This window comes from Podarcis gaigeae (genome assembly GCF_964106915.1).
Source record: "Podarcis gaigeae genome assembly, chromosome: 6".
NCBI classification, from domain to species: Eukaryota; Metazoa; Chordata; class Lepidosauria; order Squamata; family Lacertidae; genus Podarcis; species Podarcis gaigeae.
The window spans coordinates 75,932,475-75,952,956 of record NC_139682.1 but is presented as its reverse complement, the minus strand read 5'-3'; the positions used below and the strand labels follow the sequence as shown (position 1 = coordinate 75,952,956).

The 20,482-nt window shown below is 43.8% G+C and overlaps 1 protein-coding gene across 3 annotated transcripts in view; it reads left to right on the top strand.

Moving 5' to 3' along the window:
- Window positions 1–20,482, top strand: part of FNBP1L (formin binding protein 1 like) — a 74,897-nt gene that overhangs the window by 1,297 nt on the left and 53,118 nt on the right. The gene's annotated exons all lie outside the window — the stretch shown is intronic.

Here is a 20,482-nt window from a genome sequence, read left to right as displayed (position 1 = left end):
AAGCTCCGTTTGGAAGACAAGTTGCAGATCCAGCCTTTATTTGCGTTCATTCGAACTCTAGGGCTAAAGTCGGAGGAATTGCAGTCTTATTGTTGATGCAGGTCAGGCAGGCAGGTCTGAGTCACTGGGAAACCCATATATTAACATTCTAAGACGCTGCTCCTTGGTGCAGAAAATTTTGTGCATAGTACTACACTGCTTTCTGACAAATCCTTGGGTGGGTCGAGAAGCAAGCAAGCAGCTCTTTTTGCTGTTCAGGAGCACGCAGTTTCCTTTCTTGAAAATCTCATTACTTAGAGCTTGCTGATTGCGACAAGGGTAGGAAAGCCAAGCTAAAAACAGCTCCAAGGAGCCAACAACATGACATAGTGCCTAAGGCACCAGCTGCCACTGGTCCGTTGTACAGATGAGCACTCCCTCAGTTGGTTCAATAAATGGAAGGAGGGTCATGGTGAACTTTTGAGGTTGGGGAAATAATTTTGAAGCCCAATTCTGAACCATATAGTGGTTGCTGCATGACAGTCTTCAACAAAAATGACGTAGAGCTAATAAAAATAGGTTTTTGTTGTGTGTATGGGCTATCAGCAAGCCCTGTCATTCACTGCTTTACAGTTGGCTCTAGCTTAAGGGGTACTTTGATGTTGGCTTCAGTAGACTACAGAGATTTTCCCGTCACCATCTGCATTATATTACAATAAGCATTTTTACAAAATTTAGTATTACATCAAGTGTTTATACACACCGTTAGCAAAATAAGGACACAGAAATACTGTATAGTCGTACCTCGGAAGTAGAACGGAAGTCCGTTTGACTTCCAAAACGTTTAGAAACCAAGGCGCACGTTTAGAAACCAAGCTCCTGCAGCCAATCGGAAGCTGAATCAGACGTTCTGGTTCCCAAGAATGTTCACAAATCGGAACACTCACTTCCGGGTTTGCGGCGTTTCGGAGCGAAAACATTCAAGTCGCAAGAGTAAGCTTCTTAACATTTTATAGCCTGTTGGTGTCATGTCAGGTTATAGTGTTTTCGAACCTGTTGGTTTGAAAATAAAATATATATTTTATGTGTATGCAGGCAGCAGCAATAAAGCTTGAAATGTGTCTGTTCATAACCCCTCTTTTTGAGGGATAGATAAAGGAATCAGGCTAAGCATTTAGAGGGACGTGGGTGGTGCTATGGGTTAAACCACAGAGCCTAGGACTTGCTGATCAGAAGGTTGGCATTTCGAATCCCCGTGATGGGGTGAGCTCCCGTTGCTCAGTCCCTGCTCCTGCCAACCTAGCAGTTCGAAAGCACGTCAAAGTGCAAGTAGATAAATAGCTACCGCTCCGGCGGGAAGGTAAATGGTGTCTCCGTGCGCTGCTCTGGTTTACCAGAAGCGGCTTAGTCATGCTGGCCACATGACCTGGAAGCTGTACGCCGGCTCCCTCAGCCAATAAAGCGAGATGAGCGCCGCAACCCCAGAGTTGGTCACGACTGGACGTAATGATCAGGGGCCCCTTTACCTTTAAGCATTTAGAATATGGCAAGCAAATCTGCAATCCTAACCCTGTTTGGGAGTTAGCTGCAATGAACTCAATAGGAGTTGCTTCTGATTGATTACAGTCTGATTGACTGGATTCTGCCATTATATGCTACTTGAAGTAGCCCTAGGTATCATCTTTTTTACTGTGTGTCTTTGTGTGTACCTGACTGCAGTATAGTACATAGTGGCAGGCTTTATTCAGAAGAAACAGTGCAAAACATGTACTGTACGCTTTTGTTCTTTACTATGTCATTTACCAGATTTTTCAGGTTTTCTTATTGTTTTCTCATTTTCTTGTTTTTCTGGATTTAAAGCTGACCTGGAAAATCCTTTGAAGACACAAATAAAAAACCTGAACTTTCAGTGCATTCTAAAACACTTGGTTTAGTCTTAAAATTGGGCCTACGTTTATTCCTTGTCTTTCTTTCTGTATGAAATAAACCTAAGCCTATGCTTTTTAAATTGCCGAAAAAACCATGCATACCATTCCTCCTGCTGACTTGGTGCCATTTGTTTCAGTTTGTCAGACCCTCTTGACCTGTGTAGATGATCTGGTGATATGTTCCTTTCTAAAACCCTGTCCTGTCTTGTTCTATGCCTCCTGAGTCGTAACAGTTTCTGAAGGGGAAAGTGTGCCATTTCTCTGTCAATATATATTGCTATTGGGCTGTAGTGCAAGTAGCAGCAGCAGCTTCTTCTTTGGCAATCACTCGTAGCCGTGTAAGATTGTCTTCCATAAACACGGTTTTAACAATGAGTCCGTAAGTGACTGTGGAAGCCAATTCTGGATCCACACGTCCTTCCACAGTGGGGACATATGTTTCCGGGCGGGAGTTGATCACGGTGTGGATTTGCCAAGCATGCCTTCCTCTTAGCATGGTTCTCCCTTGTTTCCTGAGTTCGAGTGTCTTCAAAGCCCATGACACCTTTGGTAAAGGCTGTTCTCCAGTTGGAGCGCTCCCAGTCCAGTGTTTCCCAGTTGTCGGTGTTTATACTACATTTTTTTTAGATTTGCCTTGAGACAGTCATTAAACCTCTTTTGTTGACCACCAGCATTACGCTTTCCATTTTTAAGTTCGGAATATAGTAGTTGCTTTGGAAGACGATCATAAGTATCACTACTATTCTGGCATATGCAGTATTAATTGGAACCAGAGAAAAAATATTTATGCAAATGCAACAAAGCATAGCCAGTAGAAATGGGCATTTATTTACATTTGTATCATTTTATTTATCACCTACTCTTCACCTGTTATGGTCCCAGAGTAGGTCACGACAATTTAAAATTCATCATTAGAAACAGTTTTAAAACTTAAGCAATCACAAGAAATAGGGTGGGTCCTGAAAATATATACCTCAAGTGCCAGAGGCCAGGGTAAATGAAGCCTTTATAATAGAAAGCAGTATCGAATCTGCTAGGTGAGATTACCATCTGTAATATCCCCCACCAAATGCAGGTTTCTCCTGCTGCCAGTGCCACTGCTGCTTTTGTGTGCAGTGGTATCTTGGAAGTCGAACGGAATCTGTTCCGGAAGTCTGTTCGACTTCCAAAACGTTCAGAAACCAAGGCGCGGCTTCCGACTGGCTGCAGGAAGTTGCAAACGCTGCAGGTTGTGAATGTGCTTCCTGCATGGATCATGTTCGCAACCCGAGCGTATTAGAATATGGAGTATTGGCCTTAGCTGGAAGCAACCATAGCTGGAAATACTTGTGCCTCGTGTGACAGTTTTGAAACCACCCGGGTTCCTAGCTTGCTTCTTCCATGTTCCAGCACAATGGAGTTATAGTAAAAACTTTCCACCCATATTAACCACTGAACCCTTGTGTACTGGCCAAAGATTGAGGCTTCTGGCAAAACATGTCATCTTTGATCTAATTTACCGTATTTTTCGCCCTATAGGACACACTTTTCCCCCTCCAAAAATGAAGGGGAAATGTGTGTGCATCCTATGGGGCGAATGCAGGCTTTTGCTGAAGCCTGGAGAGCGAGAGGGGTCGGTGCGCACTGACCCCTCTCACTCTCCAGGCTTCAGGAGAGCCCCACAAGCTCGGGGGACAGCGGGGAGGCGCAGCGCGCCACCCTGCTGTCTCCCGACGTGGTATGGAGGCTGCCGGCGGGGAGAAGCCCCCTTCTCCCCGCCTCCAGCCCCGCAAGCTCGGGGACAGCGGGGAGGCGCAGGTCTCCCGACCTGGTTTGGAGGCTGGTGGCGGGCTTCCCCCTCCCCCAGCCACGCAAGCTCCCAGAGTGATGCCGAAGCTTCAGCATCGCTCTGGGACCCATTCTGGGGGCTGGGGGAGGGGGAAGCCCCGTGCCTGGGGGGGACGACAATAAAATTGTTCCCTTTATTTCCCCCCCCCCCAAATCTAGGTGCGTCCTATAGGGCGAAAAATACGGTATATCATGGTAATATTTAGTCTTTAACCCTGAAGACAGTTGCATTAGCAGGTGTGTCTCATTAATTTATGATTGGGATCAGCATGTGTATCTGGGACAGCATTGGAGATCTAAAGCAGAGTAAAGAAGAGAACCAGTACTGTATGTAAAAGTATTAGCTTTTCTCAAGTCCTGCTGTGAAAATCGTAGAATTATGGAGTTGGAAGGGACCATGGGGGGTCATCTGGTCCAACCCCCTGGGGCTCTCTTTTGCCCAACGTGGGGCTCTTCCGCTGCTCCAACACTTTTATGGGAGATGAACAAGAAAAAATCCACTGTGCACCTGAGAATTAGGATCAGCTCCTGTTTGCACAAATAATGATGAATTAGACATTTGAAGGATTGCAGATTTTGATAACATTGATGGCAAAGGAAGACGTCATGAATTGTGGTGGCAGACAAGCTTTCAACCGGGCTTGTCTTTAAATAACTGTCTAGGGTGTGATTGCAATGAGAACTGACAAATTTCAATTTGTATCTGTATTTCTAATAGCATATGCTATTGTATATTGTAGATTAGTGGGGGTTTTTGTTTTTTGTTTTAAAAGCACTTTACGAATTTGTTCTTCTGGCTATACTTTGTGCCTCATAACATTACTTATAAAACAAGTGCTTCATGTGTAAGGATTTACACTGTGTGCTCATAATACTTAGATATTTTTGTATCTTTTGATACAGAATTGGAGTCCGGCAAGTTCCAAAAATGATAATGACACACTTCACAGCTGACCTTTGGAAAGCTATAAATCTGTTTCTTTATAGTGCAGGAAAATGGCTTCAAGGCTTCTTTTGAGATTTGTGTCCCCACAGATTATAGGCACTCCCTGAAATGTCTTAATCTCTGGTGTGTTGTACACACTTGCTTCCCCCCTCCCCATGACCATGTTTTTATTTTTGCCTTTATATACACCAACAAATGATGTATATTCATTACCTCGATTTGACTACCTTATTTTGGGAGGAATTCAACATTTGCCAAGGTGAACTTTCCACCAGTGCAAGCGTTTCAGCTTGCTAGACACAATGATTCCATCTCTCCTCCCACCTCCTCTCCTGGCTCCTCCAACCAATGGGGGGGGGGCAAGTGTGGGGAGGAGAGGGGGCAAAAGTTCCTGCACAGGGCTCCTGGTAACCAGACTTGTTACATGAATCCTGCGCTTTGTGATTAAACAAATGATTGAAAATTAGCTCAGGGGCTTAACACATTTACAGTGTATTAAAATGCACGCCTGCTCAAAAGTAAACCCCACTGATTTCCCAAGCAGTGTTAGAAATTAGCCAGGTGCATTTTGCAACTGGCACGGGTCCAAATGTGACCAGAGATGGAGATCTCTGGATGCGAGGTTGAGGACTGACATCTTCATCTGGCTGGTTCCTCCATCTTTCTTAAGCAGGTCTGCCGAACAGCTTATTTACTGCATGTAGATTCCCACCTTTTTCTTCAAGCAGTACATGGTTCAACACCACCCCACCCTCAGTTAATCCCTATTACACCCCTGTGAGGTAGGTTCAGAGGCTGTGGCTGGACCAGGGTCACCCTATAAGCTTCACGACTGAATGGGGATTTGAACCCTGACCTCGTCCGACAAGCTAACCATTGCACCGCACTGGCTTCCTAGAGTTATTCTGCTATGAGGCAGCTATATAAATTAAGTAGGTAAAGAAATAGGGTGAAAGCAAAATGCCACTCAAAGAAGGATCTGAAATATTTTCCTTGAAGCCTGAATTGGTTTTATTATGTATTGTTCTATTTGATGTTCCAATGTGTTGCAAACCACTTTGAAAAATTTTCCCCCTTTAAAATATAAAGCGGTGTTGAAATGAAATGAAAAATAATAATTAATGCCATTGCAAAAAAGGAACTTAGACGTTCTATGGCAGAGACCTTAACCTAGGCTTAAGGTGACACAGCATCCTTTGTAAATTGCCTCCATGTTGGGGCATCTGACAGGGTCCTGAAGAGACCCTAAGGAATCCATCTTTGACTTGTAGCTTAACTTACATTTTACTAGTCGTCGCCGTCCCCCCCCCCCCCCGCGACAGTGTATTTGGAAAAGAAAAATGCAGCAACTGTAACTCTATCTATTAATTTCTTTTGGAATGCTCTCTTGTGCTTAAGAGTAGGAAGCTGTAATGGAATGTGGTTGTGGCAGATAGATTTCTCGGCCACGTATTGCAAAACGTTATGACTCTGGACTATGATGCAAGTTTTTTTTGTGTGTGTGTGTGTGTGTGTGTGTGCTCTTGAGTGAGTGCCTTACCTTTTCAGCCGTGTTTTTTATTTATTTATTTCATGTGGATGCTTTCAGACTTGAGCTGATTCTTAGATAAGGGCCTTTTTCCTCTGCAAGTTCCGTAATGGAACCGACTCCCTTAGCTTCAGTGCTGTGGATAGATAACAGAAAGCCCACAGAAATGTTACCAGTTTTCCTGCGTAGAGGCAGCTTGAGTGACAGGTTAGGTGAGTTACTTGCCTGGAAGGAATTGTTATTGCCCACAGGTGAGATGGCTAACTGTCATGCTACCTTACTCTAGAATGGCAAAGTTTGTTGAGGCATGAAAATGTAATGGGGGGGGGGGGGAGCAACTTACTAGGCCAATTGCTGTTCCAACTGAATTTTGTTTTACTTCACCCTGTTAGTCAATATTTTTCCAGCAGTTTTCTGAGTCTATGAACATGTGTTTCCAGGGAACGTGAATCACTGATCCTGAGGGTTTTTGTTTTTCTCCGTTAGTTAAATATTCCAGATTGACAGAGATATTCCAGTGGTTTTCAACCAAATTGTTCTAACTTATCTGCTGAAGTAAAAACTCTTCTCTTCAATTATAGTTTATCTAGCTCAGTAGTTCCCAGAACTATTTGCAAAGTGGACATGGTATTATTTTTAAAATATTACCATCTGTCCCCATTTTTACTTTACTAAAACCACGTAGCTTCATTTTTTGCTTCTTTTTTTTAAAGTTAGATTGTCTACATTTAACAACCCCCTGCTTCTTAAGAATCAAAAGATTTCTGATAAGAAGCTACCTGTCAAAATATCTGGCACATTTGAGACCACTGAAGTGCAATTATTCCATCACAGCTGGGGGTGAAAGAATGAGGGAGGCTAATATCAAATTAAGCTTGAAACCATCGCATAGCGGAAACACAAATAATACATTCTGACAGCAGGATTTGTGAGTGTTGGCTGGGATCCAAAGGGCCACACAAAGTGTTCTGGATGTGCACTGAAGCTTTTCAAACTCTTCCCCCACCATGATCACCCAAGCTCTTTGTATGCTCTGAAAAGCCAGTTCTGAATGCCGGGCAACCCACCTGAGCGGTTTTCATTGCATTGCGAGAAGTTCCATCCGGAAGAGGGGGAAATTAGCAATCCCTTCATGTCTAAGGAGGAGCCTAGGTGGTGGTTGTAATGGCTACTACTCAATTTATTTATGCACCATTAAAATCACATAATGGTTTACGGGATTAAAGCCAGTTCATCAAGTAAAATTATAAATGCTTAAACTGGCAGCAGCAACAGCAAACAGAGTATTTCCTGTAGGCACAAAGCAGCTTGATGGAGGTTGAGCACCCAGGTGGCTGTTCTGGTCCATGGGATCATAGAATTGTAATGTTGGAAAGTGACCCTGAGGATCATCTAGTCCCGCCCCCCCCTCCGTCCCCTGCAATGCGGGAATATGCAGTTGTCCCATACTGGGATTGAACCTGCAACCTTGGTGTCATCAGCACCATGCTCTAGCCAGCTGAGCTATCCAGGCTATGCAGGTCCCTTTTAGAACTTTGTCCTGGCATGGATCAGCTAACTGGAGATAAAAGCAGTGGGTTAGACAGAGGGATCTTGTTGCATTTCCATGCTGCGCAGCGCTAGCCCTTTCAGCATTGCACAGCAATGAAGTTGACCGGGGACAAGGACACGGTTCTCTTCCTCCACGGTCTGCTTAGTATTTCTGAGCTGTGTGTCAACTAAAGGGGAACCAAGTTTCTGTGTGTGAGAATGGGATGCAAGCTTCGGCTTCACCCACTTTGAGGTAAGCAGCTTCCAACCTCTTTCCCCTGGGAGAATGGGGCCATTGGTGGCTGTGGAGAGACTTTATCCCTCCTGCTTTAGTATGCAATGAAACACCGTGTCTGTTCAGTTCCCTGCCAATTTGGATACAATAACAGAACTGGAGGCCCCTCGACTGTCCTCAGGTCCAGTATAGGACCACTTTGACCGGATATCCCAACCGATGTGGACAGACTCCTCCGAGCTGGAAAGCCCACCCCCTGTCCTCTTGACCCGTGCCTGTCGTGGCTGATTAGAGTGTGTCCAGACAAGGTGCGGCCCCCCCTAGGGGATATCATCAATTTGTCCCTTGGCACCAGGACATTCCCAGGGGAATTGAAGGAGCCAGTTGTGCGCCCGCTCTTAAAGAAAACATCATTAGATCCTTTAGATCTATCCAATTACTGCCCAGTTTCGAATCTTCCATTCCTGGGTAAGGTGATTGAGAGAGCGGTTGCTGAACAGCTTGGTGGGTTTCTGGATGAAACATCGGCCCTGGATCCATTCCAATCCAGCTTCCGCTCTGGTCATGGGACCGAGATGGCTCTGGTCGCCCTAACAAATGATCTCCGTAGGCAGCTGGATCGAGGTGGGCCGGGGCTGCTGATTCTTTTAGACCTGTCAGCAGCCTTCGACATGGTCGATCACGAACTCCTGGACCACCGCCTCGCTGACATGGGGATCCAGGGCACAGTCCTTCAATGGCTGTGCTTGTTTCTCTCTGGTCGGGGACAGAGTGTGGCGCTTGGGGGCGGGGACTGTCGTTGCGCCACTCCTTGGTGTGTGGAGTGCCGCAGGATATGATTCTCTCCCCAATGCTTTTCAACATCTTTATGCACCCCCTCGTCCAGCTTGTCCGGAATTTTGGGTTGGGCTGCCATCAGTATGCTGATGACACCGAACTCTATCTGTTGATGGATGGCCATCCTGACTCGGCCCCAGACACACTGATCAGATGTTTGGAAGCTGTGGCTGGATGGTTACGTGGGAGCCGGTTGAAGTTAAATCCTTTGAAGACAGAGGTCTTTTGGCTGGGTCGGGAGGATATGGGATTGGGGGTGCAACTCTCATCTCTTGCAGGGGTGCAATTAGTTCCAGCACTGTCCGTTAAGAGTTTAGGTGTAATATTTGACACCTCCCCTTCCATGGAGGCGCAGATTGCAGCTATAACAGGCGGCATTTTTTCATCTCCTCCAAGCTAATCAGTTGGCTCCTTACCTCTCTCGCCCTGACCTAGCCACTGTGATCCATGTGACAGTCACCTCCAGACTGGATTATTGTAACTCACTCTATGTGGGGCTGCCCTTGAGACAGACCCAGAAACTCCAGCGGGTGCAGAATGCCACGGCAAGACTCCTTACGGGGTCTTTGCTGCGATATCACATTCACCCAGTGCTATACCAGCTGCACTGGCTCTAGGTGGAGTACAGGATCAGGTTTAAGGTGCTGGTTTTAACCTTTAAAGCCCTATATGGCTTAGGACCCTCGTACCTACGGGACCGCCTCTCCTGGAATGTCCCACAGAGGACCTTACGGTCTTCAAACAAAAACACCTTGGAGGTCCCGGGCCACATGGAGGTTAGGCTGGCCTCAACCAGAGCCAGGGCTTTTTCGGCTGTGGCTCCGATCTGGCTCTGTCACAAGAGACTAGAGCCCTGCGGACATCTTTCCGCAGGGCCTGCAAGACAGCTGTTTTACCAGGCCTTTGGCCAAGGCACAGCCTGACCCCCTCCTTTGGTAATCCTCACAGAACTCTAGCCCAATGGTTGCCATTAATTTGATTTGAACTGATTTTATAATGAACTGATTTTAGAATGCTGTATTATTTTATTGTTGTTAGCCGCTCTGAGGCCAGCTCCGGCTGGGGAGGGCGGGATATAAATAAAATTATTATTATTATTATTATTATTATTATTATTACTATTATTATTATTATTCCAGGCTTTGATTCTGCAGTTGTGAGTATGTGGCCAGCAGTAGCAGTGCTTGGAATAGAGTGCGTGCACATTACCTGCTTGTAAGGTTCCGTGTCCATCAGCTTCTCTTCCCCTCCCCTCCCCTTCTTCTGCACCGTGCATGTTTACCCTTGCACCATCTCTGTGGGAGACATTGGTACTAGCTGTTAGAATCATAGAATTGTAGAGGTGGAAGGGACCACGAGGATCATCAAGTCCAACCCCCTGCGACGGAGGAATCTTTTGCCCAGTGTGGGGCTCAATCCCATGACACTCTTGAGTCTCAATCTCAGCAGAGCTATCCATCCCAGGGAGAAAGGATTGTTCCGCCACTGCAGTTTAGTGAAGACGGCATACACTTCAGAGAGAGTGAGACATGGGAGATACCCTGGTTACTTGTAGGGAGATGCTGTTGGGGACTTGTCTGACAGTACACTTGAAGTGGTTTGGAGTTTGCAGTGTTCTCTTAATGTTTGTACAGAATGCTGTCTTTTAGTGCATAGGGACGCGGGTGGCGCTGTGGGTTAAACCACAGAGCCTAGGGCTTGCCTATCAGAAAGTCAGCAGTTCGAATCCCCACGACGGGGTGAGCTCCCGTTGCTCGGTCCCTGCTCCTGCCAACCTAGCAGTTCGAAAGCACATCAAAGTACAAGTAGATAAATAGGTACCGCTCCAGCGGGAAGGTAAATGCCATTTCCGTGCGCTGCTCTGGTTCGCCAGAAGCGGCTTAGTCATGCTGGCCACATGACTCGGAAGCTGTACACCGGCTCCCTCGGCCAATAAAGCAAGATGAGCGTCGCAACCCCAGAGTCGGCCATGACTGGACCTAATGGTCATGGGTCCCTTTACCTTTACCTACCCTTTATCCAGTTTCAGTCACCAATGTTTCTGCCTTCTCAGCTCTGCAGTATGCATAAGTTTAAGCTGCAGGCATATATAGCCCATGCTGTTCACACTGGCTGGAGCTAATGGGAATTATAGTCCAAAACATTTGAATGGCACCAGATTTTTACAGCGTCACATGCTGTTTATTAGTGAGCTCTGTTTGGTGCCTTGGCAGAAAGTTTGTGTACTCATCCTTTTGGGCAATTGTCATTTTTTCCAGCTCTATAAAATCTTGAAAAGGAGGGGCGGGGGGAAACAGAAGGGTATAATTAAATGCGCACCCTCCGTACTGACTTTTATTGCCCAGTGCAATTGGTTCCCCAAAGTACAGAATCTTGGCTGATCTTTGTAGCTGTAGTTCCGTCTATAATAAGTGTTGCTCAGCAGCAGCTGGGTGATCCTTGATGAAATGAAGGCTGTCAAACAGCAGTATTAGGCACAGGGCTCCTCACATTTCCAATCACCAAAATGGTACCTCATTAAAAAAAAAGTTTGGTAAATGAAAGACGTTTTCTCAAATGCATGGATTTTCCATAACTCTGAAATGGGTGTGGAATCTGCAGTCCTCCAGATGTTATTGGATTGCAAATCCATGTCTCTGACTGTTGGCTATGCTGATTGGGATTGATGGGAGTTCGAGTCCAACATATGAAGGACTTCAGACCCCTGGATCTCTGTTCTCAAACACTGCTTACTTGCTCTTGTTTTGTATGCTGCGAAATCACACTGGGTATTATTGTTCTACGAATCAAACACTTCCTTTGTATGATGCTCTCGTAAAAAACATTGTAAAACATCAGCCATTGAAAATATCGTCTGTTTCAATAAACTGGTTTATTTTCTGGTACATAGTATTTGCTCTTTAACACTTACGCTTATCTGATATTTGCTGAAGAGAGGGGGAATGTGGCAGAGGTTTGGGCGCAAGAAATAATGCTTCGTGAATGTTCCATTCAAACACTAATGGATTTGCATGTTTCCACCATTGTGAGGCAAATTGCCAACTGCTAATAGAGGAAGCCATTGATAACTAAATTATAAATATATAAAGCACTCTCGAACATATTTATAGCATTAACTATTACATAAGTAATAAGACTAACTCTACGGTCTTTGTACTCTTGGCAGCTGCTACCCTGTTCTGATGATGGCATAATGTAGTAACAGGGCTGTTCAGCCAGCAGCGGAGTCTACATCATTGCAATAGCTGCAGAAACCGCAATTTACGCTGACAGCTTGTTCCACAATCCTGGGAAGTTCTATTACTAGTAGTTGAGCACAGTGTTGCATGCTGATTGCGCCCACATTACTGAGCAGAAAAGGCAAAGAGATCAGCAGCTACAACTACAATATACAGCTGTCTGCTGCTCAGTGGGAGAAGGCAATGTAAGAGGAAGAGAATATTGGTCTTGGGAGTCCTTTCAATGGAGGTGTAAATGTGTCTCCGGCAAAGCAAAGCCTATCCTGAGATGGTCCTGCCAGCATCTGTAATTTTGGGGCATGCATTTCATGGGTTTGAGTTTATTTGTCACTGTGCGCTTAAAGACCACATTAAAAAATGGACATATTGGCTGCATGAGCACACCAATATGTGCTTGTAGGCTCCTTTAGTCTGTTCTATAAGCCAGGGAAATCTTCTCTGTGCCTTGGGGACAAATGTATGAAAAAGGGAAGCACACATGTATTTGTGTGTGTGTGTATGTAGTTCTGTTTGAGTCTTTTTGAGTCTACAGTGTTTTACGTTGTGCTATTAATAAATCTTTGACTAGAACACCGTCTGTGTTCGACAAGCTTAAGCCTGTTTTAATCAATTGTACAAATACGTTAAATGTAAGCAACTCATCCTACAGTTGTTGTTGTTGGGTTTAATTGGTGGCAGCATAGTTAGTATCACAGCAGTTGATTAAATATTAAACAGAACTTCTGGTTCAAGCGTTATGTATGCTGACTTAGCTCCACATTAAGAAATGGATCTGCTGTTCAAAATACATGATCGATACAAATTTGCTCAGCGTGGGTTAACGTACCACTTCCTCCTCTGTCAAACTTGTAGACATCTTCCAAAACAATATTAAGATGGGCTGTCAAAGAGAGGCAGATGAGAGCTCCCACTGTGAACCAGGAAAGTCTTAACACATTTAGATAAAATGGAAAAACTGATAGTTAACCGTGAGCATTAGAAGTCTGTGCTCTCCCACATATTACTGAAATCTGTTGGGAAGTTAACCCTGTATCAATTGTGTCCACCAGGTTTCAAGATATAGCACCAAGTTAAATTTATGGAAGCATAGCCCTGGTCTCTATGTACTCCTGGTCAGGTACCCTGTTCAACAGTTGGCCTGTTTTTAGTTCTGTACCTGGTATCTGTTTTAATCATATTGTTTTATATATTAATGTGATTATTATTAATTTGTTGTAGTTTAAGGAAAGGTGTTTGAATCTCCTTAAATTATGGATAGGAGTAAATGATTGCACCTTAGCACTCCAGTTGGATATGGGACAGGTAAGGAAGATAATATCATGTTTCTATTTTTAGTCTAAAGCATAATCTTAACTTATATTTTAAGGAGCTATTTATAGTCTCTGGGCAGATGTTGATTTTGGTAGCAGTATTTTCCCACTTTGCTTTTTTGAAGAATGAAGAAAGAAAGAGATCCTTGGAACTACTAACGACACCACATGTCACCCGTGTTTGACATAGCTATTGATGTCCAAATGGGGGTGGAGTGGGGGATCTAAGATGGGTAATCATTTGGCCTGGTGGGTCAGAAGCCTGCTAGCCTACCATGTGCTTGTGGGTGAGACTGGTTGGGAAAGAGATGGGTAGGACTACAGTTAAAGAAGCCAGCTAAGACATCTGGCTATAAAATCATGCTTGATTGGTATAACCTTTTGCAATATTACATGAGCAGCCATAATGATAATAATAATAATGATGCTTTTGTGACCTTAGGAGGCTGTCATACGTTGACTGCAGTGATTCACTAGCTTGGTGGGTTACAAGTTTCAAAGCCTGATATAAGACACAGGAGGAGTTGGGCTACATGTCTGCTCTGTTCTACTCCTGATATATTAAGCAACTTCGACAGCACTGGGGTGAAAACAGCAACAGCTGGAGTCATTTAGGCCAGTATGGAGAAATGGTATTGCCTGGTTGCACCACATGATAGCTTGGTTAGTGTGTGTGTGTACACACACACACACACACAAGTCCTGCCTATTGTACTCCTCACTCCACCTAGAGATTATGATGGGCGTATTGCCAGGCAGGCCAGTATAATGTAGTAATATTCTGCTTGTGTGCCTAGAACTTCAGGCATGAAATGGTTTGCAACATCTATCTGGGTAAGGCTCAGATAAGGCCACCCAGTGGGATGTGAAACTAAGTGGATTCAAACTCTCACACATCCAAGTCTACAACACACCACACTGTTATATGCATTGCATATAAAGCCATTGCTTTTTTAGGATGGAAAAATGAGGTTCCCACTCGCATCCATTCTAAAGAGCTTTGTTTTTTTAAATTAAGAGACCATGCTCAAGTGGAGTTGGGAGAGCAAACTTACTAAATGCTTTAAAATCAGCAGTCTAAGGAATGTGGAAGATGTATTGCTGCATTTAGTCCCAGATGCTAAGAAATATAAGGCACTTACTTAACTTTGTGGCCCAGAGAGGATAGAACACCATTAATGTGACTAATACCATTGCAGCTGTTAAAGTGACCCACCCTGTCCCTAACCGTTGGGATAAAAATGAGTTTAACACTTCTGGATTGCTTTGTAAGTCTCTTTTTTTGAGGAGGGGTCATTATTTCACAATAATGTGGGGGTGCCTCTAATATTTATGTAGGCACTTGCAGTCATGATGTCAGATTGATCAGAAGGTCTGCAGTTCAAATTCCCACGACGGAGTGAGCTCCCGTTGCTCGGTCCCTGCTCCTGCCCACCTAGCATTTTGAAAGCATGTCAAAGTGCAAGTAGATAAATAGGTACCGCTCTGGCGGGAAGGTAGATGGCATTTCTGTGCACTGCTCTGGTTCGCCAGAAGCGGCTTAGTCATGCTGGTCACATGACCCGGAAGCTGTCTGTGGACAAACGCCGGCTTCCTCGGCCTATAGAGCGAGATGAGCGCCGCAACGCCAGAGTCGTCCGCGACTGGACCTAATGGTCAGGGGTACCTTTACCTTTAAGGCTGCAATACTAATCCATTTACCCACGAGTAGGCTCCATTGAATTCTGTAAGTCTTCTGAGTAGACATGGTTCGGCTTACAATGTGAGTCCTGCTTAACTCAGTGGAACTGACATCTGAGTAGACATACCTAAGATGGTGCTGTGAATTTATCTCTCTTGGAAACTGTCATTGAATAGTGAGTGACACTAAATTTTTCAGTTATGTTTGCTCCAAACTAGAATTGTATATACAGTGGTACCTCAGGTTACAGATGCTTCAGGTTACAGACGCTTCAGGTTACAGACTCTGCTAACCCAAAAATAGTACCTCAGGTTAAGAACTTTGCTTAAAGATGAGGACAGAAATTGTGCAGCAGCAGCAGGAAGCCCCATTAGCTAAAGTGGTACCTCAGGTTAAGAACAGTTTTAGGTTAAGAACCGACCTCCAGAATGAATTAATTACTTAACCTGAAGTACCACTAATTTGAATGGAACCCAGATGGAGCAAATAATAGTTCCTTCAAGTGAGCCACTTGCTAATATCCACCCCTCAAACATCCCTTTTCTGTCCAGATATATAATAGACCAGTAGGCTGGTAAAGTTTTGGACGCATCTTCCAGACTGTCTTATATAATTCTGTGCTCCGTGACACCTACCAATGGATAGTTTCATGAACGGAAGCTATATGAAATATAGCTGACAAATAGATGACAAGCTTAAGTAATTTATTTCAGTTTCAACTAAATCCTGGAAAATCTTGTTCAACGAATAATTCAGAATTTGACGGCTGCCAACGTGGGTTAGTCTTTTCATTGTCTACTAAATATGCTTAACACATTGTTCTGATTTCTACAACAGACTGTCCTTGCTGTGAAAAAGTTAGTAAATCAATACGCTTGCTTGACTGCCCTATATGGGAATGTCTTTAGATGCATATAAAGTATATAAAGCCTTTTTCATAACAACCAGTGTTATGAAAACAGTGCAAGGTGATCATACAAGGCTGTATAAAGTACTGAACTTTGCTTCTGAGTAGTATGACAGTACTGAAAAGAATGTTACATCATACAGTACAGATTGTCATTTACTTTTCTTTCAGTTATTTACTTTTCTTTGCTTAACGGGGCTTCATCCTCAGTGATGCAGTTCTAATTAAGAAATGCTGCTGTCAGCTACTTTGATGTTGGGAATAAAAGTGCAGATAGGGTTCTTTAAAAAAAAAAGAGGATGTGAGAAAAGCTCTGCTGAATTGGACTATCAGAGGTCAGCAAACTTTTTCAGCAGAGGACAGGTCCAGTGTCCCTCAGACCTTGTGGGGGGCCGGACTATATTGGGGTGGTGGTGGACACCCAGAGGTGTATTTTAAATAAAAGGGCACATTCTACTCATGTAAAAACACGCTGATTCCCAGACCGTCTGTGGGCCGGATTTAGAAGGCGGTTGGGCTGGATACGGCCCCCGGGCCTTAGTTTGCCTACCCATAGACTAGTTCTTCATCCTGCTCTCAGAGTTCACAATCAGTTGGCTATGGAAAGTCCTCAAGCAGCACATTAGGGCAATGGCCCTTTCCCTTTGTGGTCTCCCAGCAACTTGTGTTCAGTGAAATATTACCTCTGATCCTAAATGTAGCACTTCAATAGCCTTATTCTCCATGAATTTATATTGATTCCTTTTTAAAGCCATCTAAACGTCGCTTCATCTTATTGGAAAAAAATTCTACACTTTAACTATGTGCTGTGTGTAAAGAAAGTGCTTCTTTTTAATCTGTCTTGAATATCCTACCATTCAGTTACATCAAATGGTACCCTATTATCATCTTTCTTCACAACATGCATAATGTTATAAATAAATCTGTTATGCCTTTCCTTACTCATCCTTTTTTTTTTCTCTCAGCAAAAAAGCCCCCAAACATTTTAATTTTCCTTGGTTGCGTCAACTTCCCCAATCATTTTGGTCACAATTTGCTTTTGGTTTTAATTTATATTGCTGAGCTTGTTCCTGTTGGAAAGCTGGGGTTTGTAAAAGGTGGTGTGGTTACTGCCCTGGCTTCCTTGCCCCCCGTTGCTAAACTTGGGTGCTTCGACTTCTATTCTCCTTGCTAGTTTCCTCCAACTTCTGCTGCAGACAAGGAAGTCTGCAAGATAATTTGGAAACGTAATTGTTCAAAAAGTAGAAATGCCAGAAATATCCCTAGTAAGTTTGCAAGCAAAGTGGAGCAGTGGGGGAAGGCACCAGCTGTTGGAAAGGAAACTGCTAAATATAGGAATGCTGGTTAGCGCTGTGCAAAATTTTGTGGGTGAGATGGAGGGATGTCGTTGGGGTGTGTGGGCAGGGGGAGGGAGAAGGGCTGCAGCATTTCAAATGACTCAGCATAAGCAGAGTCATACTTGGGGAAATACCTTTGCAATACTAGGGCTATTGGTGCGGACAGAACAATTAACATGTCCAGAGCTGCTCTGACAGATTCCCCTTAGCTTGCTGGAAATGCAAATCAGAATATCTTCTAGCTTCCCCATCCAAGCAGTGGGGTGAGAGAGAGGGAGGAACAGAAACGCATGCAAGGCAAACGCCTTCCGCACCCACTGAAACTCACTCCTTGGTCAGGCTGTGTGTGTGTGTTCCCACTTTGCCATTGCTCAGCTTCTTCCCAAACAACTGAGCTGCAGGGGTTAAATCTCCCCAACTCAAACTGCTTAGCAGCTGGTACAGAAACAGCTGATTTAGGGCCAGGAGGGTAGTAGTTCTCCCACTCAGGGTGCTGAGCCGAGGGGGGGGTGCAAAATTGAGAAGATCCATACAGTGGTACCTCAGGTTAAGTACTTAATTCGTTCCGGAGGTCCGTTCTTAACCTGAAATTGTTCTTAACCTGAAGCACCACTTTAGGGGCCTCCTGCTGCCGCCATGCTGCCAGAGCATGATTTCTGTTCTCATCCTGAAGCAAAGTTCTTAACCTGAAGCACTATTTCTGGGTTAGCGGAGTCTGTATGTAACCTGAAGCGTATGTAACCCGAGGTACCACTGTAATTAAGAAGATGCATTTGGGGGGGCGCCAAATTTTTGCCTTGCATAGGTCACTATATTACGAAAGATTATCCAATATGCCTCTGCCAATTTTCTTCTTTCTCTTTTATATGCTGTAAGTGCAGCAGTGCTAACTGTGGCACAGAGAACAACACCTCAGCCCAGTAAAGCAGAACTCAAGGCTACTTCGGGAGGAGAAAAGAAACACTGAAATAACTCTGCCAATTTTTTAATATTTCTTTTTGCTGGAGGAAAGAGAAGAAGTGGAGCTCTGCAAGTGTGGGAGCGGCACTTCTAATCCCTTGAACCAAAGATTGTATTAAATGCTTGACTGGGATTTACAAACATACCAGCTTTTCTTAGTACAATGATGAATGTGATATTTTGACCATTTGCAGCCCTTCTCCTTTTAGCAGAGTTTACATCAGCATTTTTGCAATTTATTTTTTTAAAATGATTTTGTTGCTCACTTTTTCTTTTAACTTTCAGACCACTCAGGAATCGGTGTATTTGCTCTTATTCCCGTTTAGTAAAGCTTCTTTGCCACTTAGGGAGAAAAAACAACATTAAAATTGACATAACAGATTCTTAAACTCTATTGTAAGTGTTGTAATTCCCACAGGTGATTCAAAGGGTGTTTTCTCTTCACTCTTGACATTGGTATAAAGAAGATTAGCATGTGTAAATAGGTTATGAATTTCTCAGTACTCATTAAGGGCAATGATGATTTTCAGTTTTCACCACATTGTGGCTAAGATGTTAAAGGCACCTTCAAAATACCGACCCCACCCCACCCATATTCTGCCTGGAGGTAAAATTGAGAGTGGACCTCAGTGGTCCTTTATAATCCCTTCTCCGACTCATTCTGGAAAGAAAGTTACAGATCAGCTAGAAGGTTCTGTGTTTTGTTTAAATACAGGCATCCTGTGTTTGTTTATGTGTGTTACTTTCTTCCCACCCACCCCCATGGAGGGAGCATAAAACAAGATGCACACTTTTCATCTTGGAGAGCCAGGTAATATCTGAACAAGCGCTAAAAACTAATTACTTTGGAGAATAAATCCAAGCCACCACTAACTTTGTCTCAAAACAAACTCTGTTATGCAAGATGTAGACCTTAGTTGTCAGCAGTTGCAGTGCTGATATGGATCATTTAACAAGTTTCTGACCGAGTAATTGTTGTATTGTGGCACCTTTTTTATTGAGATATGATTTCTCAGAGTAAGTTATATTGTTCAGCGTGGCGGGGGGGGGGGGGAAAGCTGACTCCAGGAGTTTTACCACTAAACAATATAACTTGCGTAATTTTCCGTAGCGATAGCTATCCTCTGAACAACATGAAGGAAAATTGTGAATAATGAACTGAGAAACTATGAGCAAACAGTATAAGAAGCCATTCCTGATTTAGGACTTCTTTCCAAAGATGACATTTTGGAAGGAGTTTATAGATCTTACTCACTTCAACGTAATGTGTAAAATTACAACACAATGATCATCACAGTCTCTCAGAAAAAATACTTTCCCCCTACCAGACAACTTTAGGACCAGAACTCTGTGTAGCTGACCTGGTTTTCAGCTGGCAAGGCTGTGGTTCAGATATTCTGTATCAGAGGTGGTGTCATTGGGGGTCAGTCAGCAGATTTCAGAAGAAAACAAAATGTGAATTCAGCTGGCTTTCCATAATAGAAGGTTTTACATAAGTGCTTGACAATGACTTACCATTGGGCTTTTTAGAGAGTGCAAGTTTAAACAGGCAGACCTGGAGGGAGTCCGCTTAAACATATAACTATCTGAACTTTGAGAAGCCTACATAATACAGTTGTTTACACTGGTGATTTCTGGATATTTCAAGCACTTAGTGTACAAGGAAAGAGAGAGAATCTGGCAGTGAGGTTTCATTTGTTGTGTCTTAGATCTAGAAAAGTAGGATTTGACTCATGGGAGCTGGTATGGTACAGAACGATTGTACAATTAGAAAAGTTTTGACAAATATTTAATACTAGCAGGTACTGAGTGCCCAGTGCTGCCAGGGTAGTCTTAGAAGCCTCAGAGTTGTGATTTTTAAAGAGATAATATAATAATTTGTGAATTTTGACCTGTCAGGTAATGTGTTTTTATCTTGTATTTTATTCTGTGAACCACCCTGAGATTTCGTGATGAAGGGCAGTATAATAAATTGAATAAATGACAATAGTAGTAGTAATGTCAAAAATCAGGTCAAGTTACACACAGGTAATGCTCAGTCTACCATCTTGATTAAGAATGGCACATGACACTCCCCATCTCAGTTCATGGCAAATTTGGCAGCTGAACCTATGCCAGAAAACAGGTGAAGTCATGCCAAAGTGACATTTCACTCCACAATATTGATTCAGCATGGTGCCTGGCGTCCATATGACATTGAAGTCCACCACCCATGCCTCGGAAATCCCTATGCTGAGT